Source organism: Schistocerca nitens, chromosome 1, assembly GCF_023898315.1.
Source record: "Schistocerca nitens isolate TAMUIC-IGC-003100 chromosome 1, iqSchNite1.1, whole genome shotgun sequence".
Taxonomy (NCBI): domain Eukaryota; kingdom Metazoa; phylum Arthropoda; class Insecta; order Orthoptera; family Acrididae; genus Schistocerca; species Schistocerca nitens.
The window spans coordinates 674,500,879-674,528,094 of record NC_064614.1 but is presented as its reverse complement, the minus strand read 5'-3'; the positions used below and the strand labels follow the sequence as shown (position 1 = coordinate 674,528,094).

At 39.7% G+C, this 27,216-nt stretch overlaps 3 non-coding genes across 3 annotated transcripts; 1 reads left to right on the top strand and 2 right to left on the bottom strand.

The window, feature by feature from the left end:
- Positions 1 to 8,123: 8,123 nt before the first annotated feature.
- On the bottom strand, positions 8,124 to 8,198 carry Trnat-ugu (transfer RNA threonine (anticodon UGU)). Its single transcript has one exon. It is a non-coding gene; the product is annotated as a tRNA-Thr (tRNA).
- A 358-nt stretch (positions 8,199 to 8,556) lies between these two features.
- Positions 8,557 to 8,631, bottom strand: Trnat-ugu (transfer RNA threonine (anticodon UGU)). Its single transcript has one exon. It is a non-coding gene; the product is annotated as a tRNA-Thr (tRNA).
- A 137-nt stretch (positions 8,632 to 8,768) lies between these two features.
- Trnat-ugu (transfer RNA threonine (anticodon UGU)) lies at positions 8,769 to 8,843 on the top strand. Its single transcript has one exon. It is a non-coding gene; the product is annotated as a tRNA-Thr (tRNA).
- Positions 8,844 to 27,216: the final 18,373 nt, after the last annotated feature.

The window sequence follows — 27,216 nt, the reverse complement described above, 5'->3', positions numbered from 1 at the left end:
AGCTTACAAATTGCAAAAATGCCTTTAGAAAAAAAATTCTTTTGGTAGTCTCGCGCAACCATTCGTGCACCGCGTGGCGTACCTCTTCATCAGAACGGAACTTCTTTCCTCCCATTGCGTCTTTCAGTGGTCCATACATACGGAAATCACATGGGGCAAGGTCTGGTGAGTATGGTGGATGAGGAAAGCACTCAAAATGCAGGTCTGTGATTGTTGTAACTGTTGTACGGGCAGTGTTGGACCTTGCATTGTCATGTTGCAAAAGGACACCTGCTGACAGCAATCAACGTCGCTTTCATTTGCTTGCAGGCCGCAGATGATTTTTTTAGGAGATCTTTGTATGATGCACTGGTGACAGTGGTCCCTCTAGACATCTAATGCTCCAAAATGACGCATTTTTCGTCCCAAAGGAGAGTCACCTTCCCTGCTTATGGTTCTGTTCGGAACTTCTTTGGTTTTGGTGTTGAGGAATGGCGCCATTCCCTGCTCTCTCTCTTCGTTTCCGGTTGGTGGAAGTGAACACTGGTTTCGTCCCCAGTGACGATTCTTGCTAGGAAGCCATGACCTTCTCGTTCAAAGCGCCTAAGAAGTTCTTCACAAGCATCAATATGTCGCTCTCTCATTTCAGGAATCAGCTGCCGTGGCACCCATCTTGCAGACACTTTGTGAAACTGGAGCACATTATGCACAATGCGGCGTGCTGATGCAAGAATAATCTGTAAACATGCTGCAATGTCATTCAGTGTCACTTTGCGGGTTTCCTTCACTATGGCTTCAACTGCGGCAATGTTGTGTGGAGTCACAACTCGTTGTGCCTGACCTGGGCGAGAAGCATCTTCCACTGAAGTCATTTGCGAACTTCCTACTCCATTCGCAGACTTGCTGCTGTGACAAACATGCATCACCGTACTGAACCTTCATTCGTCGATGAATTTCAGTAGGTTTCACACCTTCACGAAGCAAAAACCGAATAACAGAACGCTGTTCTTCCCTAGTGCAAGTAGCAAGTGGGGCGGCCATCTGTATACTGATACTGCGACGGTATGTGTGCATCTGTACTATGCTGCCACCTGCAGGCCATTCTGCACGCTGTTTGTAGCACGCTTACCAACTTACAGGATAATGGCGCGAAATTTGAATTTGTTATTACAAATTTAAGGTTTTCAGTAGACTCATCCGCGTATAGAAATATAATAATCGGGAATAAAGGAATATGTATATACGTGTGTGTGTGTGTGTGTGTGTGTGTGTGTGTGTCCGTGTTTGGGTGGGTGGGTGGTGGGTGGGCGTGAGGATGGGTGGATGGTGGGTGGGCGTGAGGATGGGTGGGTGTGGGTTGGCGTACGTGCTGGTGTATATACATATAACGATACGGCCAATGATTTCTTCAGTGTATATGCACACAAGACTCGGTATCGGGTGAATCGGTGAAATGCCGCGAGTAATGAGGATGATGTGCAAGGGGCACTGCATTATTAGACTGAATAAGTTGAGAATTTGGGTCTGACGGGAGGCGAGCTAGGGTGGCCCGTCCAGTTCCAGTAACCACTGTGTCCGGATGGTTTAGTGGTCAGAGCATCTGCTCAGTAAGCAGCAGAACCAGACTCGAAGCTCGGTCTGTACCAAATTTCCAACTTTCCGCATTGATTTTAACCAATGAGCGTTTGCGACCCATATCAGTAATTCCTTTGTATCTTAACGAAAATGTAAGTTACCCAGTGACTGTTTAAGTATCCAAGACACATCGAACAGTATTTAGGCCGTCAGTTCGTCGAAACGGACTGCACTTGTACACAAACGAACAAGAAGAACATCAGTAGTACATAATTCAATTAAGCTACTGGCTGCAAGTGGATAGGATCATTATCAATAGGTAGATATCAGCAACATGTACTTAAACAAAACTGAAAAAGTACTGTCAGAAAAATAATATAAAGGGAATGAAATATTAAGGATAAAAGAATTGACGTCTTAGTCTAACCAAAATTTCCAGTCCTTGTCTTCTGTTCTTTGTTGCATATGTTGAGTTATTGTTTGATACTTTAGATCGTATTCCTTTTGAGTGTGGACATTACATAAAGAAAGGCTGAGCCATACCGTGTGTGCGTGACTGACTGTGAGGACAACATTTACAGTGTTCTTCTTTCGGGATGAGCCAGTGGGTTGTCGACTAATAAATTCTTTAATAAATCTTTAAGATTAAGGTCAAAGACATATTGGCCACTCCGCATCTTTATCAGATACACAATGCATAAACATCATTCCAATCATCAGTTTCGATTAACTACGAAGTCAGATGGTAGCCAGTTTAAACGCTTAAAACAAGTGAGCTGCACTGAGAGCAGCGCTTTGCTATTAACTCCAGTACAGAGGTTATAACGCAAACACACAAGACACTATAGACTTTATAAGCATAAAATAATCCCTTAGTTTGTAACAATTTGATTTTCATTAATTTCAAATATTTAAGGTATTTTCCACTGCAAAATTGTTTGTTTTAAGAATTTAACTGTGAGTATAATTTTGCCTCTGGAACCTTGTTCTAATTAGACAATCTACTCCACTCTTGAGACTAACATAGGGGAAGTAACCCTGGTCATATTGTATCGAGCAGCAATGCAGAACTTAAATTTTCATTGTCGTTCCGCTGTTAATACTGTGGATGTGTAGTCTGTGGTTAGAATTTGTTTCCGCAGTCTGCGATCAAAATTTCTTTTCCTTCAGTCTGCCTCGAGACTTCGAATGAAATTCAATCGCAGTTCTTCTAGTCCAAATATTGTGTCCTCATAGATGTTTGTTTCAGTTATATATCAACGATGTAATCGGTTTTGCACCATCGTTAAATTTTATGGTTGTCTTTTGTACTACACTACGGTACTTGCAGCATATCTATTCCGGGATAGGCTATAATGACTTACAGTATGTATAAAAGAAAAACATCTCCATAGAAGTGGATATTATGAAACACAAACTGAGCTCTTAACACTATAGATACGAGGTGTAGAAGTACCATTATGGATTCAGTGTTTTCACACTTCAGAAATAGTCTCGTTCAGTACTACACTGTCACCTAATATTAAGTTCCTATAAAACATCTAAACATCTATTGACATTTGTTACTGGACCGAAAATTGCTTAGGTTGCAAAAAGAAGCACGTCATTTACAGAACCATAATAAATGACTGTTGCGACCCTTGGAAATGTAATACGTCTACTACCGCTGAAGTTGTACACAAAGGCGTCACGAATAGTATGACCGGCAGCCTCAATTGGTTCATACATCATGCGTCAAGCTGTGAGGACGTATTATCTAACAGACATTTATCTAATATCGTCAAACATTTATAAATTATCACTCCATCACTCCGGTACAATAACTGGTGAACAGCGCTTAATGTAAAGAAATGTAGTGTCTTGTAGTTCACGAAAAATCAAGAGATAACTGCCCTTGACTAAAGGGTAAATGAGTCCAAACTAAAGTTGGGCATAAAATCTGGGATTAAATATGTCCGTAATGTGCGGGGTCCACATCAGGTGCAAGTACGAAGATGCATCGAACGTATGCAAAGAAGGTCGGCAGAGTACTCTGTTTCTTTCAAATAAACTTCCTTTTATTCTTCTATCTCGTCAGTAAATAGTTCTTCCTCTTACAGAGGCCTTCAGTGTATTCTTTCCATCTATCCGTTCTCTATGTTTAACAGCGGAACTCGCCCTTCACACTCGTCTTGCACTGTTAATGTTGACATCTTCGAATGTGTGCTTCCGACGACCATTTCCTTTTCCATCTCTTTAGCTTCCGTTCATTTCTGAGTAACTTGCTGTGCTGTATACACATTTCTTCCCGAGAATTTTTGTATTACTTCCTTTAGATGATAAATTGATTTTTGTATCTATTTTTATCTGTAAATCTTCTGTGATTACCCTGTTTTGAGAAGTCCATTTCTCTTCTACTGATCTTCTTGCTATGTTAATAATTATCATAATATCTGAAATACCAGAGAACTTGAAACGGCCATCATTATTCCTGAGTAATTCAGTCTCAGACTTCTTTCACGATGATTACCCGTGACTAGTCTCTTAAAGTTCCGACTTCTCTTCATCACTGCTAAACTGTGGTCTGAGGTTGTTTCTGCTCCTGGGCACACCATATCCTCCAATATGAAGAGCTATTACCGTTCTTTTATTTGTTCTCCGATTTATGGAAGCCATAATAAAAAAATTTGGTTGGTTACCATATAGTTATGCTGACGAAAATAAATACAAACCAGTTACTAATGCAAGTTGAGTGAACATATAAACTTGGAATATTACTGGAGAATGGTTCAGAATTTTTTCAGTCTTTAAATAAGGGTTACAACGACGTTGCAAACTATTAGGAAAGACATTGGGAATGCATAAAAACAAATAACTTAAGATTTTAAAATTAATTACATGTAAATCTAATAAGGATAACTTCAAACGGTAATATAAAAAGAAACTTTTATTCGAAGCCGACAGGTATATGTGATAATACTGTCCTTTTATTATGATGTAAACAACTATAATCAATTTGGACGCAAGGTACCGAGTAGAGCGTAAGGCAATGTCCAAATCCAACCCAACGTTCCATAAGCCGCCTTAAAACACATAACTTATAAATTTACCGAAGTGTTTTTACTCAAAAAATAGAACTTGGGTCCTCTGGGTCATTTCAGACAAAACAGGAAGATGCATTTAGATATGAAAGCTAATTGCATCTGTTTTTCTTGTCCTACAGACATACAGATGTCACACGTGCTACTTGACTCCACTGCTACCGTGAAATCTCAGTATCATACAATAGAACCAATATTCACAAACAACAGGTCTTACTGTATTTTAAAGTTATTTTAAAATTACGGTGTCCTATTTTAAAGTAAAATTATGGCGACAATAAAACTGACTAATACAATATGCTTCCTTGATGTCGATACCGCACTTTGCTATTAGAGAGAAACAAATTATGATGTCACACCCAGACGTCTGGAATGCGAAAAGACCGCCAGAACGATGTAAAAACATTACACAAAGCCAGGGTCATCACGTCTGCGCTTATACTGCTGTAGATTACAATACTACAGGGAGTTGCGTTTTACTGGCATTCATTCAGTACCAAAATCTCGCATTGTGTGAGAACCCGTTTTAACATTACCACAAAATGCGATGGCGTTAGAGGTTTTCTCACATAGAAATCTGCTTACTAGAAACGGGTTTAATAACCGTGATTCTGAAGTAACATTCCAATACAGTACGGCAAATGGCGTCTGATACCATAACAGTGAAGTTTCAGTAGCAGATCCAAATGTAAACTAGCTTTGTTTTTAATCAAACTGATCTACATGTGTTCCTGAATACTGTCTTATACATGTTATCAACTATTTAAACAATTATCTATGTCACAATGAGATGTAGTATTTACTCCCACTAACCAGAAAGTAAATAAAGTTGTAAGTGAAAATACATGGAGCGAAAGGCTATTTACAATTTGTACAGAAACCAGATGGAAGTTATAAGAGTCGAGGGACATGAAAGGGAAGCAGTGGTTGGGAAGGGAGTGAGACAGGGTTGTAGCCTATCCCCGATGTCATTCAATCTGTATATTGAGCAAGCAGTAAAGGAAACAAAAGAAAAATTCGGAGTAGGAATTAAAATCCATGGAGAAGAAATAAAAAGTTTGAAGTTCGCCGAAGACATTGTAATTCTGTCAGAGACAGCAAAGGATCTGGAATAGCAGCTGAACGGAATGGACAGTGTCTTGAAAGGAGGATATAAGATGAAAATCAACAAAAGCAAAACGAGGATAATGGACTGTAGTCGAATTAAATCGGGTGATGCTGCGGGAATTAGATTAGGAAATGAGACGCTTAAAGTAGTAAATGAGTTTTGCTATTTGGGGATCAAAATAAGTGATGATGGTCGAAGTAGAGAGGATATAACATGTAGACTGGTAATGGCAAGGAAAGCGTTTCTGAAGAAGAGAAATTTGTTAATATCGAGCATAGATTTAACTGTCAGGAAGTCGTTTCTGAAAGTATTCGTAAGGAGTGTAGCAATTTATGAAAGTGAAACATGGACGATAAATAGTTTAGACAAGAAGAGAATAGAAGCTTTCGAAATGTGGTGCTACAGAAGAATGCTGAAGATTAGATGGGCAGATCACATAACTAATGAGGAGGTATTGAATAGAATTGGAGAGAAGAGAAATTTGTGGCACAACTTGACTAGAAGAAGGGGTCGGTTGGTAAGGCATATTCTGAGGCATCAAGGGATCATCAATTTAGCATTGAAGGGCAACGTGGGGGTAAAAATCGTAGAGGGACACCAAGAGATGAATACACTAAACAGATTGAGAAGCATGTAGGTTGCAGTAAGTACTGGGAGATGAAGAAGCTTGCACAGGATCGAGTAGCATGGAGAGCTGCATCAAACCAGTCTCTAGACTAAAGACCACAACAACAACAAATGAAATAAGGTAGCAAAGTATTTCTACCAGTGTAGTGACTCTACGATACCCATCGAGACTCAGGAATACCCTCAGTTACCAAAAATTTCAACTATAAAGGGTTAACAGCGCACTGCACACTGACTTAAGAGTCAGCAGAATACGAGTGCATCAGCTGTCAAACATAAATACGGAGCCGTTAACCTGGCAGCCAACAGCGAATCATAACCAACGTTTTGATTTGTACGGGGCATTTATTAATACATTTATTTTTGAATTCAAGATAAATTAATGCGATAATTAAGCGAAATTTCAACCTAATTTTTTTTCACAGACTGTTTTACAGAAGATATTCACTCTTAGGAAATTTGAGTAAGAAATGGTGATGATAAGAGGTTGTGCAGGCGGCAACCAGTAAACGTCAGCTTTGCATGCTGTGTAGGCTTCCAAACGCATAGATATGCGAAATATCAGGATTTAAGCTCAACAGTAGAACGTAGTTCGAATCAACGTCTTTTTTCGTTCCTTACGTAAGGAAAAATTACACAGCAATACTGTTGATTTGTTTGAAAACTCAGTTTCTGATAGTTCTTTTCGTTTACATTCATTTGCAGCTAGCTATTAGGAGTAGTACGTTTATAGGTTGGTTAGTACTGAGAAGTGGCACGCCACCCTCTCACCTTAACAACACTGTCATTCGGATTGGCCGAAGTGGCCGTGCGGTTAAAGGCGCTGCAGTCTGAAACCGCAAGACCACTACGGTCGCAGGTTCGAATCCTGCCTCGGGCATGGATGTTTGTGATGTCCTTAGGTTAGTTAGGTTTAACTAGTTCTAAGTTCTAGGGGACTAATGACCTCAGCAGTTGAGTCCCATAGTGCTCAGAGCCATTTGAACCATCATTCGGATTAATATTCATATTTTAGATCATCATCCCGGTGTTCCGCATTACTACATTTGGTATGTGTGGTTTATGACTTTTCCCATGAGGAAGCTGTGGGCAGAATGTTCCTATAGCTGCATGTTTAACCCCAAGGGGTCGTAGTTGATGTAACGGAGGACAGGGAGAAGATGGATGCTGTGTCCAGCGACCTGGCTGTGCGGGTTGTAACCGCCCTGTTAAATTGTTAGAAATTTAGTCAGCCGGTGTCGTAATTTGGAAATGGGAGTTAGAATGATTGTCGCGTAATAAGTATTTCGCGTGAAGCGCCGTTGCGACATAGGCAAATGTCAGTTGTGGAAACTAAGCCATTGAACATTAAAAGTAATGTTATTAAGGAATACATCCGAATGATTACACAAAAGAAGAGGGCACGTACATTCGCGAGTGAGTGGTTCAAAATAAGAATAAATACTCTGAGGGAAATGCGTAGTAAGTATAGTTACGTAGGTACACACTCAATTGCATGCGAACACACGATCGGCATAGATGCATGTACGTTCTGAGTACTATCATTACCCATGGCCTGGGAAACCGTATTGTGGATAAATGCATTTATTCATATGAGAATTACAAGACATATATATGACGGTAATATCTGCTCCCGAAAGAACAGTTACCGTGGATGACCATGCAGCATTGCTAGAAATGAAATGATAATTAAATAGACACCCTAGCTGCAAACAGGCGTTGATGTACTTCATTGGGGACATGTTGAAAACGTGTGCCCCGACCGGGACTCGAACCCGGGATCTCCTGCTTACATGGCAGACGCTCTATCCATCTGAGCCACCGGGGGCACAGACGATAGTGCCTCTGCAGGGACTTATCCCTTGCACGCTCCCCGTGAGGTCCACATTCCCAACATGTCCACACCACTATATGCCTGATAGATGTTTGCCCATCATACTCATTACTCGTGGCAGATTAATCTACCAAGTCCCGTACGAGTTCGGGCATAGCGTGTGCGTTCACACAAGAAGGTCAATGGCCGGGAAGCCATATTTTTTCTATATATGACGGTAATATCTGTTCCCGAAAGAACAGTTACCGTGGATGACCATGCAGCTTTGCTAGAAATGAAATGATAATTAAATAGACACAACCTAGCTGCAAACAGGCGTTGATGTACTTCATTGGGGACATGTTGAAAACGTGTGCCCCGACCGGGACTCGAACCCGGGATCTCCTGCTTACATGGCAGACGCTCTATCCATCTGAGCCACCGGGGGCACAGAGGATACTGCGTCTGCAGGGACTTATCCCTTGCACGCTCCCCGTGAGGTCCACAGTGGTGTGGACATGTGGGGAATGTGGACCTAACGGGGAGCGTGCAAGGGATAAGTCCCTGCAGACGCACTATCCTCTGTGCCCATGGTGGCTCAGATGGATAGAGCGTCTGCCATGTAAGCAGGAGATCCCGGGTTCGAGTCCCGGCCGGGGCACACATTTTCAACATGTCCCCAATGAAGTACATCAACGCCTGTTTGCAGCTAGGGTGTCTATTTAATTATCATTTAATTACAAGACATACTGCAGGTTATGAATGTCACGGCAATTATGACATAAGTATTGAAATTGACATTCGTGGCCACGAAGGGAGAGAGATGAAAACATTTACGTACCTCTACTGTTGAGCAGCGCCGTCGTGAAGATCGTGCCCACTATCTAAATTCTCCATACAAAATTAAAATAATAATAAACTTCCAGAGTTACAGGAGCTGGAAATCACGGTATCGTAAATGAAAAAGTCGCATTGATTCAGAAGTTCTTTCATTATTTACCACAATTTCATTCACTTCGCTTGTACGTCTTCTCACCAGGGCATGAGAAAAACGAAAGGAAACTCCACTACTGTCCATTAAAATTGCTACACCACGAAGATGATGTGCTACAGACGCGAAATTTAACCGACAGGAAGAAGATGCTGTGATATGCAAATGATTAGCTTTTCAGAGCATTCACACAATGTTGGCGCTGGAGGCGACACCTACAACGTGCTGACATGAGGAAAGTATCCAACCGATTTCTCATACACAGACAGCAGTTGACCGGCGTTGCCTGATGAAACGTTGTTGTGATGCCTCGTGTAAGGAGAAGAAATGCGTACCATCACGTTTCCGACTTTGATAAAGGTCGGATTGTAGCATATCGCGATTGCGGTTTATCGTATCGCGACATTGCTACTAGCGTTAGTCGAGATCCAATGATGTTAACAGAATATGGAATCGGTGGGTTCAGGAGGGTAATACGGAACGCCGTGCTGGATCCCAATGGCCTCGTATCACTAGCAGTCGAGATGACAGGCATCTTATCTGCATGGCTGTAACGGATCATGCAGCCACGTCTCGATACCTGAGTCAACAGATGGGGACGTTTGCAAGACAACAACCATCTGCACGAACAGTTCGACGACGTTTGCAGCAGCATGGACTATCAGCTCGGAGACAATGGCTGCGGTTACCCTTGACGCTGCATCAGAGACGTAAACGCCTGCGATGGTGTACTCAGCGACGAACCTGGGTGCACGAATGGCAAAACGTGTTATTTTCGGTTGAATCCAGGTTCTCTTTACAGCATCAAGATGGTCGCATCCGTGTTTGGCGACATCGCGGTGAACGTACATTGGAAGCGTGTATTCGTCATCGCCATACTGGCGTATCACCCGGCGTGATGGTATGGGGTGCCATTGGTTACAAGTGTCGGTCACCTCTTGTTCTTATTGACGGCACTGTGAAGGGTGGACGTTACATTTCAGATTTGTTAAGACCCGTGGCTCTACCCTTCATTCGATCCCTGCGAAACCCTACATTTCAGCAGGATAATGAACGACCGCATGTTGCAGATTGTGTATGGGCCTTTGTGGATACAGAAAATGTTTGACTGCTGCCCTGGCCAGCACATTCTCCAGATCTCTCACCATCTGAAAACGTCTGGTCAATGATGGCCGAGCAACTGGCTCGTCACAATACGCCAGTCACTACTCTTGATGAACTGTGGTATCGTGTTGAAGCTGCATGGGCAGCTGTACCTGTACACGCCAACTAAGCTCTGTTTGACTCAATGACCAGACGTATCAAGGCCGTTATTACGGCCAGAGGTGGTTGTTCTGGGTACTGATTTCTCAGGACCTATGCACCCAAATTGCATGAAAATGTAATCACATGTGAGTTCTAGTATAATATATTTGTCCAATGAATACCCGTTTATCGTCTGCATTTCTTCTTGGTGTGGCAATTTTAAGGCCAGTAGTGTATTACTAAAACTAATGAACGAGGAGCTAAATCTTCATTGGTACGTCAGTGTTAAATACTTTTCAAATGGATCATTAGTGTGAGAGTCGAATAATTATCTATACATTTACCTTTATATCGCCCCCTTGGGCGAAATGTCCGAAGAAATGTCAAATTCCGGACAATGAGCCAACCACATTACATAGTGGTAGTTCTTTCACTTCTTTACGCACGTACTCGAATCGCACTGTTCGTGTTTTTTAAGGGATTTCTCTTCACCACTTTGCTTATGTAGTCCTGCTGCCGGCCCTGGCACTTAGCTAATCACTTATTGTAACATCTGTTCCTCTTGTATAATTTACAGTTATGGTTTTTTATCAATGAAAACATATATACTAGGGTACACAAAATTTACATTAACTTACATACTACACACAAAAATTACTGCAGCGTACATACATAAATCTTTCATTACATTTTTTACAAGTCTATAGTTTAGTTCTTTATGATTGGTTTGTAGCGCCATTGATTTACAGTGGTACATTCTTTTTCATTTATTCCCAGACTTTTTAACTTCTCTTTACAGCATCCTACCGATAAATGAGCCCGTCTCTCTGCCTCATCACCTTTTCTCTGAAATTCTCTCAGTTCAATATACCTGACAATTTTCTACGTCACACTATAGATTTGTACCATGCCAGTACTGTCACAATATAAGCCTGGAGACGAAGAAAACTTTTCTGTGCTAAAATCTTCAAACTGTCCAGAGTGTATACACTGCGGCAATGCAGTTCCACAGGTGCAACACTCCCACCAGTTTCCTCATCTGAAATTTAAGAAAAAGTACTATATCCGTTGCATTCCTTTAACCTATTAGCATGCACCGTTGAAAACTTATTTCTCTTTAAATGGATGACACTTGCGCCCGTTGTCCTTACTTCAGAGTAAGGGCCACGCTACTGCGTATCTAGGTTACAGCTTCTGCCCCTTCTAACGCTTTTATCGTACAATAAGACTTGATCAGTTGTTTCAAAATCTTTCTAATTCTGGTCTCTGTCACGGTACTCGATGTTATTTTCCTTACACCGTTTATGACAATCTCTGGCACACTGGTACATCTGTCCCATCTTGTCTTTTCATTCTAGTGTATAATCATCGTAATTTTAGGTAACACCTGAGGGATCTCTCTGGAATGTACTCGGTATGTTAACCACCGAAAAATAACTCATGTAGTGTTTAATTCTTGGCTCTATAAGGCATGGTATTGTACACAAATACTGAGAACGGAATTCATTCGTCCCAGTTTGATTGAGCCCTACTGATATAGCGTCTCAAGAATTCTGTTATACTGCGGCGTGATCTATCCAATGCTCCGTTCGATTAGGGATGGTAACCGGAGCTCTATACCTTACCAGTCCTTAACAATCTGCACACTCTCTTTAGTGTTCCACTCAAAAAATTACTCCCATTGTCACTGAGTATCACTGAGCGTATACTAAAACTCAGAATTATTCTTTCCAACAGGACACGAGCGTTTATATCTGTGTCCTGCTTTCCTATCTCTTCTGCTACAGTGAAGTTCGTTAGAGCGTCGTGGAATATTGGTATATACCAGGGGCGCTGGCAAGAAGGGGGGGGGGGGGGGGCGGGCGGGCTAAGGGAGCTATAGCACCCCCCCGCCCCAAATGGGGTATCATATTGCACTGGATTAAATGACTTCAGAAATCAGTGAATATATTACTTCAACAGATTCAATAATTTTTTTTATAATTGTGTAGCAATACAGGCTGCAATGTAGTTCAAACACATTTTAACAAAAGAATAAGAGCGGCAAATAGCTTACGATCTAACCCAATAAACATCATTCAACTTAAAATGGGCGTCTTATCATGTACTAATATACACTGCATGTATATTAACCTACGAGTACCACTTACAATAATCAAGAAACCTAAACATGCCGGGTATGCCTACCACCACTGAAATTGCTGACCCCCAGACAAAAACTTCGAAATCGTCAGACATCTGGGTCAAATCATATTATTTTCCCGGGAACACTCATTCTAAAGACACGGTTTTACCCTGAACTCCAAAACACTTACCAAAAACTCCTTTAAGCAATACCAAATTTTACCAATTTGTCAGTGGAGGACCCCAACTCTTTGTTAAGCGATATTCCATTCCCCCAAACCTCCTACCCCCACCACCCGCGCCATTAGCTCCCCCTTGATCGACTTCTAGAAAAGCCCCTGGTATATACACTGAAACGCCAAATACATATCTCAAAACTGAGATATGCAAAGAGCAGAATACGGCCTTGTGGTCGGCAACTCCTATATAAGGAAAGTGTCTGGTGCAGTTATTAGATGGGGTACTGCTGCTGCAGTGGCAGGTTGTTACAGTCTGCACATGAGCGGTGGGACGCAGCATCTCCGAGGTAGCGTTGACATGGGGATTTTCCCGTACGGCCATTTCACGAGTGTACCGCGAATATCAGGAATCCGGTAAAACATCAATCCTCCGACATCGCTGCGGCCGTGGGCGTGGGCAGTTTGAGTGATGTGAGACCCCTGATACATGTAGATACGACTCTGACAGGTGATACGTGCGTAAGAATCGTGCCTGATCACCTGCATCCATTCATGACCATTGGATATCCTGACGGACCTGAGCAATTCCAGTAGGACAATGCGACACCTCACTTGTCCAGTATTGTTACAGAGTAGCGCCAGGAACACTCCTCTGAGTTTAAACACTTCCGCCGGCCAGCAAACTCCCTACACATGAACATTATTGATCATATCCGGGATGCCTTGCCTCCCCCCCCCCCCCGTCTTACTCTTGAGGATTTATGGACAGCCCTGCAGGATTCATGGTGTCAGTTCTCTCCAGCACTACTTCCGACATTAGTCGAGTCCATGCCACGTCGTGTTGTGGCACTTCTGCATGCTCGAGGGAACCCTACACGATATTATGCAGGTAGACCAGTTTCTTTGGCTCTTCAGTGTAAGTATTATTTCCGTCTGTTACTGTCAGGGGGCCGACGATATCAATATCACAAAAGTCAGTCACTCCTTCCCGTGTTTGTGTTATATAAGCAACGACATTTTTGTCTTATTTAGTGATTTTTTTTTGACGAATAGCGCATTTTCTGAAGTAATTCTCAAAATCCTTTTTTATACCGGACTACATTCGATATTTTCTAATTCAATCCTAAGTTCTTACGATCCATTGATGTCCATCTAATGGTGCGTCATGAAATTCCCGTAAAATTTCCGCCTTTTTTTCAGCAATTATCTCCTGCTGTTGGCTTCCCCCAACTGCTGACAATTCCTCACTTTCATTTGCCCCTGTTTCGGTGTCAGCTAACTGTACTTCCCTTATCATCCACAATGCGTGTGCTGCACAGTTGTTCTTGCAGTTTTTGTACGCAATTTCATGATCATATTCCTCAAATTTCAGTCTGAACGCGTTAAACGTGAGGATGGATCGTTAATAGTACCGACCCACTGCAGTGGTTTATGCTCTGTATAAAACTTACGACCAGAATCATGTGTTCTGAAATACTTTACCACCCAAACTACGGCCAATAGCTCTCTCTCTCTCTCTCTCTCAATTTTGGTATAACTTTGCTTTGCATTGTTTCTAAGTTCTGAACGTATGTGCTACTGGAACTAACTCCCTTTGGCTAAGAACCAAGCCAATGCGCCTTGACTCGCGTCAGTGGTGATTATAAACTTTTTTGAAAAATCTGGGTACTCTAATATAGAGGGATTGAGTAGCTTCTACTTGGTGCCCCTTTCATACTTAACCCCTTTCTTCAACAACTCATCTAGACTTATGAAGCATCTGTGATAGCCGACTAACCCTAGGAAACATTTTAACGCTTTCGCTGCACTGGGTAGGGGATATTCCGCCACTGCTTTTAGTTTGTTTGGGTCTGGTTTTAACCCATCGTCGGTTAAGATGTCCCAGATAGGTCACCTCCTTCTTTAAAAGTTCACATTTATCCACTTGCAACCTCACGTTACGTTGCCTTAGCCTCTCGAAAGCCCCGCCCAATCGAGCATTGTGGTCTTCCAGTGATTGGCCGAATATTAATACGTTGCCTAAATAAATATATCTTCGTACATCCATATTTAAATTGGATGATGGTGGGGCATCAGCTGGTATAATTTTTATTAAAATGGAACTCCTACAGCTGGAGGAGTTTCATTTTAATACAAAAAATATATATCTTTTCACACTCTAAACCCATGAGAACAGAATTCATCAATTTCTGGAATGTCAAGGGTGCAGAACGGAGTCCCATTGGCTTCATTTGTATATGTAATGGGAGTATGGTGTATTAAAAGCTGTAAGCGCTCGGTCTTTTTCAACTGGTAACACCCGATAATATCCCTCAGCCAAATCAAGCGCTGAAAAATATATTGCCTCACACAATCCGCCTTAATTTCATCTATTCATGAAGTGGGAAGACAGTGTTGACAGTAATGTCATTTCGTTTTCTGTAATCAGTTACCACCCTCCATTTCCTTTTAGCAGAGGCACCCATCTTTTAGGGAATCATGAGTAATGGGAAAATATAGGTGCTTATTGAAGACACTGTTGTATCGTCTTCCAACATCTGAATTATCTCCTGTTTTGACGCTTCTGGTATTCTGTAAGGACGAGAGCAAACTACTCGTCCCTCTGTTTTGGGAATCAGTTTTATTTGATGCCGGATTGTATTTCTATATGTCAACTTATCCCCTGGCAAACTGAAGATATCATTACACGTAGAACACACGTTTGTTAAGGACTGTTTTTCTACTGCATTTAAACGATCTAACTGCAAGTATTCTTTTAATAAACTGATAATCGATTTTTTTCTCACTCGATACCTTGTATACCTTGTGCACGGTCTACTTCGAATTTGGGTTAAATGGTGGAACTTCTTCCACCTCAATACGACGCATCTCCATAAAGACTGCCTCTTCTTTCGTATTTAACAAGAACTTTTTCGTACGCTCACCAGCGCCTCTAGTACAGGCATTCCTGTAACTCTTGTGGCCTGACAATCGCTTCTCTTAGGTTAGTATCTGCAAACTTTATCATCAATATCCTCTTTTCACGAAGACCCAGCTTTATTTTAGCCACATGGTCTGCCTTAGGCTCTATAGCGTCCGTTTCCTTTCGGTAACACGTCCCTATACCGGCGCCTTGTTTACTTCGCCATTTCTTCGTAGTACTGTTGTTTATTGGTCGTTCTGAACAGCTCAGAGAACCTTGAACTCCGCTGCAATCACGCCTTCCAAATTCAAAGTCTGTTCGAGACTTTCTAAGTCTCTGCCTCTGTGTACTTGCGTATTGCACTTATATCTCTGTACGCAGTTAAACGGGCCTACTCCCGATCCACAGCGTTCCCTTTGTGTAATCAATTATTCTACCCTACTTCGTAAAAAAGTCTCTACCAGCTAAAGCGTAATGAATATCCAATTCCCCTCCTACCAGATGAAACTTGTGCTCCACTCTTAATTTCCTACCTATTCCAGCATCTAAAACTGCCGTCCCGTACGTATGTATGATTGGACTTGTGATGCCTCTAATTTTTATACTTTCTTCAGGTCTGTACCCGACCTGGCTTCGCAGATATTCCTACTGAACAAGTAAATATGTGCTACATTATCTAGAAGCAGTTTTAATACACTTTCTGTACTCTGTAGACAATTCAGTTCTACAGACTCATTTTTAATTTCACTGTCGACTTTGAGTATCTTTCCCAATTCAGTGTAAGGCGACTGTTATCATATGTTTATCGTGCTCCTTATTTTTCGCAGAATTCCCTTCATTATCAGTACTCTGACAAAACTCTCTTCGCTTTCTTAAAAGGACCTCTTTGTCACAGTAAAATGAAACTTTCGTACCGGACAGTCTTTAGAACCTCTGACTCACAACATGTTTGAGGCGATTCTACTTTGCTAGTTCCTTTCTCAAGTCGGCAGTGTCGCGTTGAATTCCCTGATGTGCCACATGTTTTAAACTTAACATTACTTCCGCAATCGTCAGATGTGTGCTCTACACGTCCACATGAGGAACACTTAAGGGTTACCCGATGAATTTTATCACAAAATACTCTCTCTTTGGTTGACAAAATCACCAACTATTCCATCAAAACTACGTCAACAGCCTCAGTGAGAGTGATGTCTTCACCCCTCGCACGCGCTATTGTCTGTATCCGCTCATCATAGCTGCCCTGAATGGATACTGCTTTGCTTACTTTTCCTACTGATGACAAAAATCCCGCCAGTTCTGATGTTGACATTGCACCATGGACAGCATTAAGAAACTGATATTGAAGTATATCAATTTTACTGGCCCAATCTGCAATCGATTCTCCTTTTGATTGCCTTCTAGAAAACATATTACAAGCATAGTAATCCAAATTGTACTTACATGCATAATTTTCCAACTATTTTCCTTATTTCTGTTCAGGTGGAAGATAATTCACGCATGACCAGTTCAATTCATTCAGGACTCTGATCACGGGTTTTCACGAATTTTAAAAATATTGGACAGTCCACTTCAAGTACTAATTCAAAAGCAACGTCGACATTATTAATAAATTCATTTAATGCTGATTTTGTACAATTGAAAACCTGGGGAATGAGTTTAAGGTCATCACTTACATTAATGTTTGATACTACTGCTCCACCATCAGCAATTGCATAGTTAGCTGAGGGCATGACTTACTTCTGTCTGCTGATGCATTGTGCAAAGGCGAGATCAGACAGCGCTCTACTGAGGAGAATTGAGGTGAGCTGAGCCGAGCAGTACAAGACCGCATGACGCCCGCGGTGTCGCTTTGCCTGAGCTGTACTGTGCCGGGCTGTTGCCCACTGTCAGTCTCGTTGTCGCTCAGGCGTTAACGCGACACCCGCATTGATATGACGTCATCAACACAGAGGTAACCTGGACACGTTTCCCTTCTGCTCTTCGTGCTCCGTCTGTTCTCGCTAGAGAACATGCGCTGCTTCTCGTATGGGTCTAAAACCTATCAGTCCAGTCATGACATTGAGTTGAGTACATGCGAAGCCCTTATCTGTCTCAATAATCGTTTTCCGGCACACATTCGGGCTTCTCGCAGCACAGGGCCCGGCGCCCCACCTTCCTCGTGCGGCTGCTAAATCAAGATTCCTGTCGCTGCCCGTACACACCGCCTCGCAGGCCACATGCACCACAAGCTTCTCTGGCAAAGAGGTTTTGCTCAACCAACGATTCGACCAGAGGGACACGAAGTTGGAAACTATCAAGACTTTGCGGAAGGTTTCGACGCACGGCACAAGACTGTAGTGGGTGTAGACCAAAATTAATTGATGCAGTAAACACCATTGCAAATGCGTGTCATTAGAGTATGAGTGATGTGTGATACATGTTTTATGTTATAGTTCACGCTTCAGACGAAAGCGTACAAATTTCGTCCAATGCAGACAAATTGGTTGTATTCTTGTTTATTCCCCGCCAAAGATGTTGTTTTGTGGTGTGCATGTGAGTGTGTGTTTGCCAGGTTAAACGAAAATTGTGCAGGGATCAATGTCTCTGTTACATTTCTGCGACCGAAAGGCGTTCCATTCCTGGATTTTTTTGGTCATGGCTACTTGGATTTATTGGCTAACAGCAGATTGTGCAGCTCAACCTGTCATTCCTTTCTGTAAATGTTTGGAAGACTAATAAATTTATTTTAATAATTAATCACTATAAAGAGGTTTCACTTCATACTCATGTCACGTTATCTCATGTTTTCTGCCATTATTGTTACAGGCTCAGTAACGACTAAAATCTATGTGTGTGTTATTGTACTTGTTAAACATTCTCAGAATAGATTAAATATTAAACAAAATACACAGCACACTTCAAAAAAGGGTGTGAGTGTCTGTGTGTGTGTTTGTGTGTGTGTGTGTGTGTGTGTGTGTGTGTGTGTGTGTGTGTGTGTTTGTGTACCCACACAAACACACACACACACACATACACACACTCACACACACACCACAAAACAATATTCATTGATAATTCAGGAGTCATTATATTGATATACTAGGATTTTCCATGAGGATTCGCCTCTGTACTTATTAGACACCTATCTCCCAGTGCCATACCTTCCTCCCCCCTCCTTCTTCCACTACAATCTCTCTTTCCATCTAAGCCTCCCATCCCTTCTTTCCCAATACGCGCACTACACTTCTACACCTTCTAGCTGACTCATGCATCTCATCCCCTCTCCCTGCCCATTTCCTCCTCCCTTTCATTCAATCAATCCCCTTCTTAACCATATCAAACTGCCCCAGACTTTCTCATTGGCACATGTAACTCTTGCTATAGATTACTTCACACAGCAACTGCATCTAATCTCGTTGTCTACATTGCAAATTATCTGTTTAAGTCATCACAAGGGCAATTAGGAGGCAATGAATGCTGCAGTAGTTCGTTTGCGTCCGTGAAAATATCAACACACTGTAAAGAATAAGAGGCAATAGCTCTCTATTAAAACTGGCGCGAGTAACATTTTACCTCCTCTGTGACAGAGCTGCAACCAGCTATGTACAGTCAGAATGACATCTAGAAATTTTGTGATAGCCCATTAAAGATAATCCGGTGTGACAAAGGACTTCACATTTAACTAAGATACCCATTTGTTGTATGATATTATGATGAGTCTCCAGTTGTATCAGTGTACTGCATATTAACAGAGTTTACCTGTTATGTTATTGAACAAAATAGACACAAACATCAGGGAAATTGTCAACAAAACATTCAACTTCGTTATCGAAAACCCTGCAATGACATGCAGATAATTATTCGATACCACGCACGTAGTGACTTCCTGATTCTGAAATAAGCTACGTTTAAAGAGGAAAAATCACAACAAAACAAACAAAAACAAACAAAAGCTTATAAAAACTCACTTTCTTGATGGTTGATGGGTAAGGGGTGAGAAAGGTATACACATGGGGATGCCAGATTACAAAACATCTCTTTTGTGTGTTTGCCAACCAAGCTTCTTGGTGCTGTCTTCCAGGTCGCATTGGTTACTTTTCATCTGCCAAGCATCTCAATTGTCAGCAACAAATGACAACTGTGAAGGACACATCCCTGTGAAGCAGTTTGTAACACAAAACACTTCCTTTGAGCCACCAGATGTATATTGATAACAACACATTTTGTAGATGCACTCAGGCCATCGTTTGAATTAATTTTTGTTGTCTTACCACCTATTTTCTCCTTATGAAGTCGCCATCAGGTACTTCAAATTGTTATCAGCCCACACTGATTTATGTTTGCAGTTGCCTCGTTAAATCTATTATGGCAACTGCCAGGAACAAGCCTTTGAAATGTCACAGATGACGTCTTTCCCCATCCTTCCCAGTTCAAGTTTTTGCTTTGTGTGTAATCTCGTTTTCAATGAGTAGTTGTATTGTAATCCTCCTTCCATTATTTTAACCTCAATAAGACCACTGAAGGCAGATGTTGCATTAAGGTTAATTGGTCTTCACACTTGCTAGTTGCTGGATGCACTGTCATTGACCACAGTGGGAAATAGCAGGAAGGTCTTTCATCAAAACCTCTTTATCTTCCTTAAACCATTCATTAATTTATCTCAAAACGATCATACTTGAAATAATATAACTTGACTTTCCCGATAGAACCCACTCTGTTTAGGACACAGCCGTTTTGAATTACTTGCACTGCTTCCACCCTTAAGTTAAACACAAACAGAACATAATGTTCAATAACATAAACATTTGGAAATTTTATTTTTAGTAGTTCTTGGTTGTAAAAATTTCCTTTCACTTCTTCTCCAGCTAAGGCCTTTAATTTGCATAGTATTGGATTATGGATAACTTTTACACCTCAAAAATTTCTGTTCACCAAATTGCTAAGTAGCTTTCTTCAATAATTTCTTGAATTTACTTATTTTTACTTAATCACACTTTTATGTTTAGGCTTACAATCCTCCAAATCTGTGGAATAAACTACCTGCAATAATTTTTATTTGTAATTTTCTTTACTTACATCTTCTGCTTGATTTTTATTGTTGAATGTTTTGCATTATTTTACTCATGAGCTAGATTTTCAACTGTATCAGCCCACTTATAACTTCCATATAAGTAAAATTTTTTCTAGTGCTTTTCTTTTACAGTTCTATTACATCTTTAAAAGACAGATGGTTTCTAATATGTAAAAATTGAATAATAATTAATTTTATATTTCTTCATAAGTTCTTCAAAAATTTTTGTTATGACATTCTTTTCAATTACTTGCCTGTAAATTTGTTGAAGTTGTTATTTTAATTTTTTTTCAAAAGCATGAAATATATTTTTTCTAGTGTTATCTTTAATTAGATCAGCCCAAGAATATTTTGAGGAAGAGCCTATTGTGGTTAGTAAATATTTGTAGCCTTTATTTATTTCTGACATTCCTTTTAAATTACCTGACTTCATTTTGGCTAGAACAGATTGGCATAAATCATCTATACCCAAGGAGTTAACATTTCTTCTTGTAAAATTTTCTCTTATCAGTCTTTGCAGTTCATTAACAGTTTCATTTTCTTCACGAATATTTAGGTCAATACCAACAGCTTTTTTAAACCAATTTACTCTTTTTAGTTTTAGAAATTGGACAAATTCCTTCTATTCTTTGTTTTCCTTTTTTTAGGCATTCTATTTGCATGATATATACCAGTAAATTTTTACATTTTATTTAAGAAATATTGTTCTCTAAAAGATTATTAATGTTATTCACCTATATATATATATATATATATATATATATATATATATATATATATATATATATATATATATATATATATATATTATTTATTAATTTTTAAAGAAAGTACCATTATGAATTATTATTTGTTGTTAAATAGTTTCTGATTCATTTTTATAACTTTTGTGCTATTTATAATTCATTTTTGGTTAATTAAAGACTATATGGTACTGAATCTGTTTTATTTTCCATAACATATGTTTTATAGTCCTGAAGAAACAAATAGTTTTTGTCTTCACTTCGATAAACATCATGTTTTCGATTTCATAAACAATTTATATTTATGTTTTGTCCTTCATTGGTACATTATAAATATTATAATCTTGTATATGTATACACATTTCCTTTCTTCTTTTGATTTCTCTGTTCTCTATCATCAACTTTATAAGCATACATTTTCCCTCTTAAACCACAAAACACTTACATTAATCTATTACATTCATCTTTCATTATTTCCAACACTTCTATTTTCGAGGGACATTATACAGATATTATCTTTTTAACTCTCACTTGTATCAAAATAATCATTCATTGATTTCATATCTTTATAAAATCTTCACTTTTTCTGTTACAGCTGTAATTGTCAGGATCTTTACACTGAAGTTCAGTATTTTTCCATATTTTGGTTTCATGACAGTATAGTCAAAATAATACATTATTTCTTTTGATAAATCGAGAATAGACGTTACAACATACACAGGAATTTAAAAACATTTTAATTTTACTTATATGAACACCAACTAAATTCTCATTAAGTATTGTCCTATTTAAAAAAAAAACATTGTTCAGCTATTAAGTTATCACATTTATCTAGCTTTGAGACTAATTTGATAACAGCTCTGTTTCATTTAATTCCCATTGTTTTTCCAATACTGAATTATTCATCAATTTGAATAAAAATTTTTCAAATTTATTTTCTGCTTTCATCCTCATTTATGTATATATACACTTTTCAACCAATCATACTGTTTAAATTTTGAAATTACATCTATTTTTGTTATTTTCATACCTAGAGACAGATACTGTTTAGATTTCTATAACGAACAACATAATTGAATTTATTATCTAAGGTAGTAAAATTTTTTCTTGAGTCCTGGAGCATATATTTGGGGACTAATGCTATAACATTATGTACATCGTGGAAATCCTTTGGATATTCTTAATCAACAGAAGTGCCCAAAATTTTACTTATTTTTTTAATCGAAATGTTTGGTTCAGCCCTTTCACATCCTTCATATAGTAAATACTGGTTGATACCATTATGTAATGTATATTATTTTCATCTAAATTTCCTAAATAATGATTCCTCTTTGTGTCAAAATATGTAGTATGCTCATTATTGCTTGAACATATGTTTTTACAACACTGAGAAATTCCTTAAACCATCAAAAGGATATTGTAATCATAGCTGGTCATTTCTAAAATCACATCCCAAGATAAACTAGATACTGTGTTATAACAAGATGGACCTAAACCAAATTAATCTATATGTAATTTTCACACACTTTCAAAAACAGCTGCTATTAATGAAATATATATTTCTTAAATATAAAGCATATTACTCACTGAGATATGATACATTAAATTACAATTTAATTAACATGATAACAGTCTTCATCTGTAATCATACAGTCTTTCATTTTATTGTAAAATTCATGTTTTGTTGGGGGTATTATTTCTTCAGTTCTTCCGGTTACCCATCTATCAAAAGGAAAAACTCAATTTTTAGTTATAAATTTTTTAACATTTCTATTACATCCTCTTTAAAATTTTGAGGAAGTTAGTCAATGTTAAAGACATAAATTTAAATGTATGAATAAATCTCATTTTTAAATTTGCAGCTTGTTAAAAAAATAGCTATCTGCATTATACAGTAGTAAATTAATTATTTTTTCATCATACATGAACGGGTTATTCACAACAACAGCTGAAGTGGAAGTCAACACTTCTAGTATCATATGCTGTGTACCCCGTTATGACAAAAACATGAGGCTAAGACTTATGAAATTTGGTGGATGGCTGGACTGAGGCTACCTAACAATGGCTACGGTGAGGGCTTGATACCCACTGGGTAACAGTTTTTAACAGCCATAAACGTATTCTCTTCACTTGCAGCAGTATGAAGTACAGAATGCATGGCTGTGCCATGGTTCCAAATCAATATTAAACACATCCATTTGCAGCAGACTGGAACAGAGTTGGATTAGTTTTCGCTGTCAGAGATGGAAGTCACTGCTTGCAGAAACTCTGGCTCTAGCAATCTGTCTTGCACTACTAATCTTATGTTAGTTCATGAAGCAATCGTCATGTAAGGTCACAGGACATTTACATCTTATTGTAACTGACCCTGAGATTTTGAAATTATTGGCACTTGACTGGGACTCGAGCTCTGACTCCAGTTGTTCTCTGGAACTGATCAACTCAAGATGATACTGTCCCAGTATTTCGTTTTTTCTCACAATGCCAAACTCATCCAGGTGTCTAAGAATTGCGCAATCCTAACTACTAGTGAAAGAGAGTTTCATAGTTGAGATGTCTCCATGTGGGCAGAACAATGACAATACACACACGGTTGATGTCCCAGGCAACACATAACTATTCGTTGCATTACCTAGAGCTGAAAATGTTCGTGGCTCGATACTTTTGAAGAAATAATAAATACTTCATGTCTTTTCATAGCTATAAGGCAATGGCAAAAGGTGTGAGGTCGAATTCCTGCTTGGCAAAAATCGTTTATATCGTCATTTCAGGTGCAAATATCACACTATTAGTGAATATTCGATGTCTGGCTGTGCTTAGTTAACAGTACATATAGGTACTGGATTCTATTCCCCATCCATCACTACAGCTTTATTTCATGGCATTTCGCCCTTGTGCATTGCACTTAATTACATGCTGCTTTTGTGGTTACTTCTCAGGATAACGCTAAATTTGTTGCTACCTCTTTCCATGTTAGGACATTTGGTTATGTAAACTGATACTGGTTAACACTTCAGTATTTTACATCTCTTTATGCTTAATTGAGTCTCAATAATTCAACAGTGGGTTCAAATTCATTTCGTGAACAATAACTCATCCTATCATTAAAAAGTATGATAATACTTCTAAAGAATCATTTATTGGAATAAAGATTATTTTCCTAGCGTTATAGACTGTATCATCTCTAATAACGTGATATCTAATACTTGTTGTATCACAGTATTAGTTTACATCTGGTCTGGCTGTCAGTGTTCTCTACTAGTCTCTTGTGGTAACCTTTGACTGCACCGGAGGGGTTTTAAAGAACCTGCATCACAGCTATGCTATGTTTTTTGCATACTGTCTGGTGCAGCCTGCACATTGGCTGTACCCCACAGGGTTCCAGCATTTAGAGGACATGCGACTCAGCTATGTTACGTTGGCTGCATTCAGCAGTGGCCCACTTCTTTTGCTGTCAAATGCACATTCAGCTGCAAATATAGATACCGTCAGTTAAAAGTGTTGTGTATAGAGGCAGTAGCAATTAAGTAATAAACTGAAACATATTGCATGATGGGGTAGTTTTTCTAGTGTTCAGTTTTTATGACATACTATATCCTGAACTAATTGTCATATATTGATGTCATTTTACTGGTATATTCAGTGGTATATGTGAATACTATCTGCAAAATGTGTCATTAATACAATATTAGTAAAGAAGTAATAAATTAGAACACCATACTTTATTTCGCTATTTTACTGCATGAAGAGGAAAAATGTGGTAAGTGACTGAGCCATGTGCAGCTCGTGTTCATGCCATCTATTCCTTGTTATCTTGTCTTTACCATACTGCTGCCTCGTTTCTTATTCGATTTACTGGCGTCACTAAGTTGCTGGTTTGTCTGCCCATGAGTGGCAGCAGCAGTGCTTATCGATAAGAGCATTATTGTATTATCTTTGGAGCGCCCACTAGTATTTCCGGGTCGTCGTGTAGGGAATTGAGTCGGGACGGAGCAGCAGTGAGGTCCGGACAGCCATGACTCACCCAACTGTTGCCGACACACGACTTGAGTAGGGACGACCTTAGTTGATCGTTTGGTCGGTCGTCTCATCGGACGACGTGTATTTGGTCGCCGACGGCTTCTAGGTTCTATGTGTGTGTCGAATTGTGATTTGTCCCTATTGTTCCATAGTCACTGGTTTTAGTATTGTTCGAGTTGTTTGTGGAAGTGTATTCGTGGAACCATGTGTAGGTTGTGTGGTTTTGACTGTGTAGCTATTCTGATGTTGTCTGCATGCTGCAGGCAATGAGTCGGTTGGGACGGAGCAACAAGCAAGTCTCCGTGACGCGAGGCACTGTGCATGCGCTGTTGAATCATGAGGCGCTAGCTGCGAGAGCGACAAGTTCGTTTCCCACCGAACCTGGATGCTATAGTTGAGTGACCAGTTATGATACCTCAACTATTGTGACATCTTTTCGTTCATTTTCAGGCTGTTGCCCCCTTGGCCATTCAGGCTGGCAGCTTCGTATGATGTGTTGGAGTTGGCGACATCTTGCAGCCATCTTCCTATCTTGTGATTAATTATTAATTTGAGTGTTACTTATCAGTGAAGTGCACCAGCTGTATTTTCTGCCCTGTCTCCATTAACGCTCCAGTTGCCTGCCCTGGTCGTTATCATAGTTTGTAGGTAGTGTGCCTTTTCCTCGTCATGTTGTTGCTGTCCAGTATGGCGTGTAGTTCGTCCGCATTTTAAGTGATGTTTGGTTCATATTTGCTTAGAGTGGTTTTTGTTCCCCTAGCTGTGTTTAGTCGCCAATTTCTGCAAGTTTGTTGCTGTTCGTATTCTCGTCCACGGCCGATATTCTCCATCGTTGTGCCGTTGGTCAGGCGGAAGGGAATTGGTTAAACTGTTGGTCGGTCTTTGGGCCGTCCCTAGTTTGGGTTGCCATCTGATTACCTAACTTCAACTCTTGGCTGCCTGTCTCACCTCACCTTACATTTGAGCTACCTTCTCAGGCCGACCCTCGGAATAATTCTGAGCACCTCTTGTTCTTTTTGTTTTACATTGACTTTTATTTTAGGTGAAGTCTTGTGCGAGGCCTTTGGCCGTGTATTAATTCAGTTTTTTTATAATACATAAAGGCCTTCAGCCACGTTAAAATTTTGAGCATTGATTGTTTTAGAACAAATTCTTTTTATTCTTAGAAATTGTTCTATCTGAAATTCCAGACCCTAAGCCGTTAGTTGTTCCATGGGTTATGTGTGGCCTTCAGCCAAGGATTTGCGTGGACCGCTTAATAAGGCCTTCAGCTGTGTGTATTCTCTAAAGGAAATTTTTTTATAAGAAGCATGGCGTTTTATCTAAATTATTTATCTGCTTGTTGTTCAGGCATTCAGCCTTTGTTGCAAATTTGTTTGTGGCCTTCAGCTGTGCAATAAGTTAATCGGGTTTCAACTGTTCTAAGTTTAAAAAGGAATTTTCTTGCTTAAAAGAAAATCGTTTATTAATGTGCGATCATTATAGTTGTCCTTCAGACGTGTAGTGTAGGCTTTCAGCCGTTAATTGTTTTCATTCCATGTTTTCTTTTTAAAAAAATTACCTTCTATTTTTAATTGCTTTTGATTTCTATGCTAGGCCTTCAGCCGTTCTTGTGTTTGCTGTGTGGTTTTGGGGCTTCAGCCCGGAAAGCATCTCAAGTTTTCTTTAACTAGGCCTTCAGCCGAATTGTTTGATTGCGGTCTTTAAGCCAATGTGTAAATAAGTGGTTCTTAGAAAAATAAAGTTGTGTGTGTGATTGTCCAACTCACAGTAACTG